Source organism: Aplysia californica, unplaced genomic scaffold (genome assembly GCF_000002075.1).
Source record: "Aplysia californica isolate F4 #8 unplaced genomic scaffold, AplCal3.0 scaffold00547, whole genome shotgun sequence".
Taxonomy (NCBI): Eukaryota; Metazoa; Mollusca; class Gastropoda; order Aplysiida; family Aplysiidae; genus Aplysia; species Aplysia californica.
In genome coordinates this window covers 470,644-477,909 of record NW_004797817.1, presented here as the reverse complement: position 1 = coordinate 477,909, position 7,266 = coordinate 470,644, and the positions used below count along the sequence as shown (strand labels likewise).

Sequence of the window (7,266 nt, the reverse complement as noted above, 5' to 3'; positions counted from 1 at the left end):
GGGGGGGTTTCAAGCTACGAAATCGCAGAACGTAACTACAACATCAATCGACAAAACAAAGTAACACGAATCCCAAAAATAAGGTTGTTGTTTTTTTTTAACAACACCGTGGTCACACACATGTGCCTGCAAATCAAACCATCAAAGTCAACGGCACAACGCTGTGACCACATCAAACCACACCGGCACACACAAAACTGTGAGCAAACATCCAATTCCGGGGTGCAAAATTAAAAAACTAGCTAGTAGCAAAGTAAACTTTCCAAAATTTCACTGCAAAAGCGGGTTGTTTTTTTTTTATAACACAATAAAAAATCCAGCAAAAAACAAACATCTGTCCAAAATGAGATTCCATACTACATCAAGCTAACTGAGTAAAATCTAAACTCCAACAACCAAATCAGTTCTTCAAATTCAAAAACAAAAAAAGTCAAAGTGAAACCAAGCACAACACAAGGAGGAGGCCACGGTGGGCTACATAATCCAAACAAAACATGGCCAGAATGAGAAACCGTGAAACAGGAACCGTCCACATCCAAAGACATGCCCCTCAAGGAGACGAGACAGCAAAGAGTTTCTAAACAGTGAACTGCGGCCACAAGGCCTCCAAGCTCGTCAATCAAGGGAACTCGGAACAAAAAAGTGAGCGCGGGGAACAAATAGAAGACGAACTGTGAGGTCAAAGTGAAACAAGACCACCTGTGAGGTCAAAGTGAAACAAAGACGAACAACCTAGCAGCCAGGTCAGGAGACCACCGGCCGACACACACCCACCACACGCCCGGAGGGAGGAGACTATCCATCCTCCCAGTCCAGCAGGTAGTCGTCCGCCAACAGATCATAGTACATGAGGGCCTCCTCTCTACAGGGGACAGTTTGGGTTTTTAAAAATTTTTAGTAAGAGTTTTAAGGCACTTGCAACACAATATGGTCAAATAAGAGCCTAAGATTTGAGGGGGATATAAAAACTATAGATGTTTGATAGAAAGAAGAAGCAAACCACACCTGAGCACCCGCCAACCACCCATCTACAAGGGAGAGCAGGCAGCTGTTTAGTGCACACACACACACACACACACACACACACACACACATACACACACGGCTCGTACAGTAAAGCCAAGCTTTTTTAATGAACATAACATTTGACCTAACAATCACAAAAGGAAAATGTGAACAAGTCTGTCTTCTCAAATTCAATCAGCTTTAGCCGACACATGAGCTGGAGTCTACCACAGGACTGGCACTTGAAAAGAAATCCAAACAAAGGGGGGAAAAAGACCCCTTTAAACAAGTCTTTGAGACAAGTACATTTTTCCAATGTGACAGCGGACCTGACTTCTATCATTTCTTTATCTGTCTCTCAAATCGCGATACTCATGGACGGAAACACGACAGATGAGAGGCATAATTAATTTTTAAAACACAATTTTGCGACAATATTACGAATACAGGTGAACTCATGTCATTCATGCATTGCAACCTGTTCTTTGCAGATTTCAAAGAATTTTACAAATATTTTTAAACTATCTACAGTCATAACATAGTAAGATAGTAAGAATTGATCTGACAAATGGAATAATGCATTAAATGACTTTAAATAAAACTATTCTCTCTATGAAGTCAGGTGGAACAGGCTTACAACACTTGTCAGCCATCAACTCTTACTTCTTAAACATAATAACAGATTTCATTTACGTCGATCAAGAAGACAAAAACGAGAGTAAGCGAGTTTGAGAGTCAATGTTCGTGGCTCTCAACTGAAGCCAGTAAACGTGGTTAGGAACACACGGGCTACCCGGTAAACGTGGTCTAGGAACACATGAGTTACCCAGTAAACGTGGTCTAGGAACACATGGGTGACCCAGTAAACGTGGTCTAGGAACACATGAGTTACCCAGTAAACGTGGTCTAGGAACACATGGGTGACCCAGTAAACGTGGTCTAGGAACACATGGGTGACCCAGTAAACGTGGTCTAGGAACACATGGGTGACCCAGTAAACGTGGTCTAGGAACACATGAGTTACCCAGTAAACGTGGTTAGGAACACACGGGCTACCCGGTAAACGTGGTTAGGAACACATGAGTTACCCGGTAAACGTGGTCTAGGAACACACGAGTTACCCAGTAAACGTGGTCTAGGAACACATGGGTGATCCGGTAAACGTGGTCTAGGAACACATGGGTGATCCGGTAAACGTGGTCTAGAAACACATGGGTGATCCGGTAAACATGGTCTAGGAACACATGGGTTACCCAGTAAACGTGGTCTAGGAACACATGGGTTACCCGGTTAACGTGGCCTAGGAACACATGGGTTACCCAGTAAACGTGGTCTAGGAACACACGGGTTACCCAGTAAACGTGGTCTAGGAACACATGGGTGACCCAGTAAACGTGGTCTAGGAACACATGGGTTAGGCGACACATCTACACAAGACCAACACCACCAAACAGCAGCAAAACAAAACAACAAAATATCGATCTCGCAAACTCAAGAATCTCCGAAGAAGACAATGAGAAAAGACAAAATATATAGGGGGAGGGAAAATTTAAAAAGCATGCTGGAAACGTGTAAAGAAAACACTCTAGTAAATCAACCACGATACAAAGAAAAAAAACAAAAACAAAAATCTACGAAAACGTCCTGAACAGCGGGCGTGTGCAGAACAAAAAGTTACTTCACCACATCGACGAGGAATACAACCACACAAGTCCGTTTTGTGCTACACACAGAAAATTATCAACCGAGTACAGAAGATCTAACACACAAAATGTGTCAACAAAACCGTGAAGAATCCATACACCCAAAAATCACACCAAATGTGAGGGGATAAATATATAGATATATATATACAGACACACACTCACAAATAAAACTCAAGGGGTGAAGAAGCCATAGAAGAACGATGAAACGAAAATTTGCTAGGTAAACCAAAATTCACAGTAAGGAGACTCAACGGAAGAGAGAAGTAAGCACAAGAGAGGACTTGTGTGTGTGGTAGTAAGGGCAGTCCACCGCACACGGCAGAGCCAGTGAGTCTAGTGCTAGTGGGGGTGACAGAAGCACACGCTAGAGGAGGAGGGGTGGGGGGTGGGGGGGGGGGTGGGGGACACAAGGAGTCTCTCCAGCAACACAAGTAGACAAAAAAGACGGAGCTTGCTCGGCAAGAGCAGAAGGGGGTGGGGGGGTGGGGGGTGGCCTACTGTACCTGGAACTGATGTTCTTCCTCAGGCTGTACGCTTGGTGTTTTCTGGGCAGATAGAACACAGGAACAGCTATAGAGGAACTTGAGGACACCACCACATTAACAGCACCCGTGTAAACCAACAGCGCACTTACTAAGACTTCCATACCTGCCTTCTTTCCTTTCATTTGAAGGGAAGCACTTTTTTTGTGTGTGTTTTGAGTTTTGGGTTAACATCACGGCATCACCTTAGATTATAATAACAGTTCTCAAAGAAGAAAAAAAGAAGTACTAATATAAAATATTTAAGAATCCAAAGACATAGGTCCCAACCACACAACTGCCAGACACTGATGTGTGTTTTGAGTATGGGTTAACATTGCAGCATCACCACTTCTTTGTGGAGTAAACATCTAGAAGTAGATTATAATAACAGTTTTAAACAGGACTCAAAGAACAAAAAAGAAGTACTGAAATAAAACATTGTAAAATTCAAAGACACAAGTGACCCACTATTCCGGGCTGCCTTGACAGTCAAAGCAGACTTTGTGCTGTTGAAGCTAAAGAAGTGGGCAGAGTAAGCCGGATTCCCTGTAAGGACTTCTCTTTTGACATCCACCCTTGGCGCTCATATGACCTTGTGCAGTTGCGAACGCCGTAAAACCTCTACTAAAACTAAAAAACAGGTACCTACAGAGAGTTCCCACCACACAACTGATAGACACTGATGTCCAGCTAGAAGACAGTAGGACAACAGACAGAGTGAGACAGACACGGGTTTTTGATTCTCTGACTGACATACATATCCAGGGCACCGGGTTCTTACAGTCTACAGCGTTAAGTTCTATTCTTTTCCCTCAACTGCTTTTGTTTTAGTAAGAGTTTTACGGCACTTGAAAATAAGGTCATGCAAGAGCGGAAGATTAAAGGTGTTACAAGAGGTAACAAACACCAACAAAGAAGGAGAGATAAGGACGAAAGACGCTTGATAGGAAAGAAGAAGAAAACCACACAGGAGCACCCGCCAACCATCCACTCTCAACTGCAGAGACCTTCCGAAGCACAACACTCTCTCACTAGATGCTCTGGTCTGAACAACACTCAAGGCACTTTTTGGGAACAAGGTATGCATGCTGAAGAAAGCGCACAACCCTTGCCTTGTTCTTCCCCAAAACACGGGGCTAGAAATATAAATCAGTGCACCATTCTGTTCCTAAACTATGTTGTTGTGCCCTTTGAAGATAGCATCATACTTGTAATCAGTCCCAATATATCACTAAACAAATTTCCTATAAGGAAAAGAAAATAAAAAAAGACCTACACAGACAATTCTTAACCCAAAGACAAAATGACCACGAGAGTTAACACTTACAGTAGCGCCGGCGACCCCCCGCAGTATTGTTAGTTTTAGTAGAGGTTTTACGGCGTTCACAACTGCATAAGGTCATATGAGCACCAGAAGATTAGAGGTGTTACAAGAGAGTAACAGCGTTCATAACTGCATAAGGTCATATGAGCGCCAGAAGATTAGAGGTGTTACAAGAGAGTAACAAACATAAAAAAGGAGGGGAGATAAGGATGATAGATGTTTGATAGGAAAGAAGAAGCAAACCACAGCAGAGCACCCGCTAAGCACCCACTGACCGCAGTATGCGCTCACTCCCAGTGGCAACTTTAGTCACTGCCGCAACCAGGCACGTTAAATAAACATAATTAAACAACGGTCACTCCATGACAGCTGAATGCTTGATGAACCTCTCTCAATGTGTAAACCGTGTTTCTTTGGTGTAAAGTTTTTTTTAATATTTTAAACAAATCTACCAGCGGCTTCAGCGTTCTAAACTGGTGCGGAACCCTATGGTTTTTCACTATACGAGTTTTCGGTACTGTAAGTGGTAAACGCTTCATTCAAGTAGCATAAATTTGAACTTTAGCTTTCCACGACTCCACCGGTGTGCAAGCAAGGGGAAGAAAGCAGGTGTGAGCTAGAAAACTGCAAGAACATGAGGTCATTCCTCCCAGAAAGCAAAGACAAAGAGTACAAGACGAGAGATGAGACAGGAAAAAAGGTAAAGAAACAGCTGGCCCACAGGCCAGAGGAGGGAGCCACAATACAGAATCCTGTCAAGATTTACATGCTTCCATCCCTAACTAACAGGTGGACAGACGTTCAAGGGTCAAGGGTACCACTATATGTCTGCAATGCATTACAAATCTGAAATGCGAATCAATCTAATTATTTTTCCCCCTTGTTACATCAAGGGTACCACTTAGGTCTACAATACACAACAAACGTGAAATGAGGAGCAATCTAATTGTACCACCCATTCTGTCTGAGATACATAACAAACGTGAAATGAGGAGCAATCTAATTGTACCACCCATGATGTCTGAGATACATAACAAACGTGAAATGAGGAGCAATCTATTTGTACCACCCATGATGTCTGAGATACATAACAAACGTGAAATGAGGAGCAATCTAATTGTACCACCCATTCTGTCTGAGATACAGAGCTTCCAGCAGCTGATGTCATTTTTCGAGGATTTTCGGGTCCAGGGCGGAGCCCTGGCAGGGGGTTGAACGGGGACAGCGTCCCCTTTATGTTTGAGAATTTCTGGTTTCAGGGCATCCTAAGTATGCCATTTCTGGCTATTCAAGCCTAAATTTAACAAGAAAATAAGTGAGAAAAAAACATACCTTGCACTAGATCTAGATCTAGATCTACTTAATTTTCTGCTTGTGTTAATCTATATATTTCCAAATCCAAAGCCATGCTTTCTCCCTTGTACAGATACTGTACATCCACAACTAGATCTATAAAACTTGACAGTTAATGTTTAACTTTTTTCTGCTTGTGTTGGTTTGCACCATAATCAGCATAAGGTGTAGAATTCTTACAATAATAGTTTTTTAAAATCTATATCTAGATCTAAATAACTGGACAGCTTATATCAAATTTAATCTACAACAATACTTACAAATAAACAAGTCTGGTAAAAAAAAACATCAAGCTCTCCTTAGAGTTTTCTTTTCTTGGAAGGCCCAAGATCTATAGAACCACAATCGTCATTTCTTCCTCTTGCTTACAGAGCTGGTGCTCTGCTTCTTGAGCTTTAGAAAGTGAAAGTAGAAGACACTGTCTACACTTTCAAATAAAAGAGCACTTCCGGTATGGGTTGGTTATTGTTGAATATTGGTAATAACGGAAATTTTTTATTTCGCATTTCTGAAAATAATTTTTTTTTTTTTTTTTTTGCATGAATTTTCAAGGAAATTTTTCCATTTGCGGAATTCTGCTCATTTACGGAAATCCGCAAAATTGCGGAAGACTGGAAGCCCTGGAGATACATAACAAACGTGAAATGTGGAGCAATCTAATTGTACCACCCATGATGTCTGAGATACATAACAAACGTGAAATGTGGAGCAATCTAATTGCATTGATACATGAATAACTGAAAACACAAAAACTCCCGGTTGCTTCCTGTCAGTACAAAGGCAACAGAAAATGTGGAACAAAGCAAAACAATTTTTTTCAAACACCCAACATGAATGAGACTCTGTTACTTACAAGGCAACAAAATTAGCAGGATGTGCACCAAGAGGTTATGAAAACACAAACCAACAACAATGTTTCAAACAAAAAGTGCTTCCATTTCAGAAAGTATCAAGAAATCATTTCCAAAGTCCCCATTCTGAAGCCAAACGGAATGCAATAGGATGCAGTCTTCACAAAAGATAAACAACTTTCTACATGACAAAGGCAATGGCTCCATTTCCAATTTCGGTAAGAAAATTGAAAAAATATCGAGGGCTAAACGGCTTTTAGATGGAGAGTCAAAAATAGAACAATGCCATGTTCGCCTTCTCACACAATCAACAAATCTTTTCACACTCCTATTCTTGGGTCCAGGTTTATCATCTTGAGCTCTTGGAATCTGCATCTTGAGTGGGTCACCACTGAAACTACTCAAACAAAGTAGCATAAATTTGAACTTTAGCTTTCCACGACTCCACCGGTGTGCAAGCAAGGGGAAGAAAGCAGGTGTGAGCTAGAAAACTGCAAGAACAT

The 7,266-nt window shown here is 41.7% G+C and overlaps 1 protein-coding gene across 1 annotated transcript in view; it reads right to left on the bottom strand.

The window, feature by feature from the left end:
* The window catches only part of LOC101854277 (dual specificity protein phosphatase CDC14AB), a gene marked incomplete at its 5' end in the record, with an annotated part of 37,405 nt that overhangs the window by 11,976 nt on the left and 18,163 nt on the right, over positions 1–7,266 (bottom strand).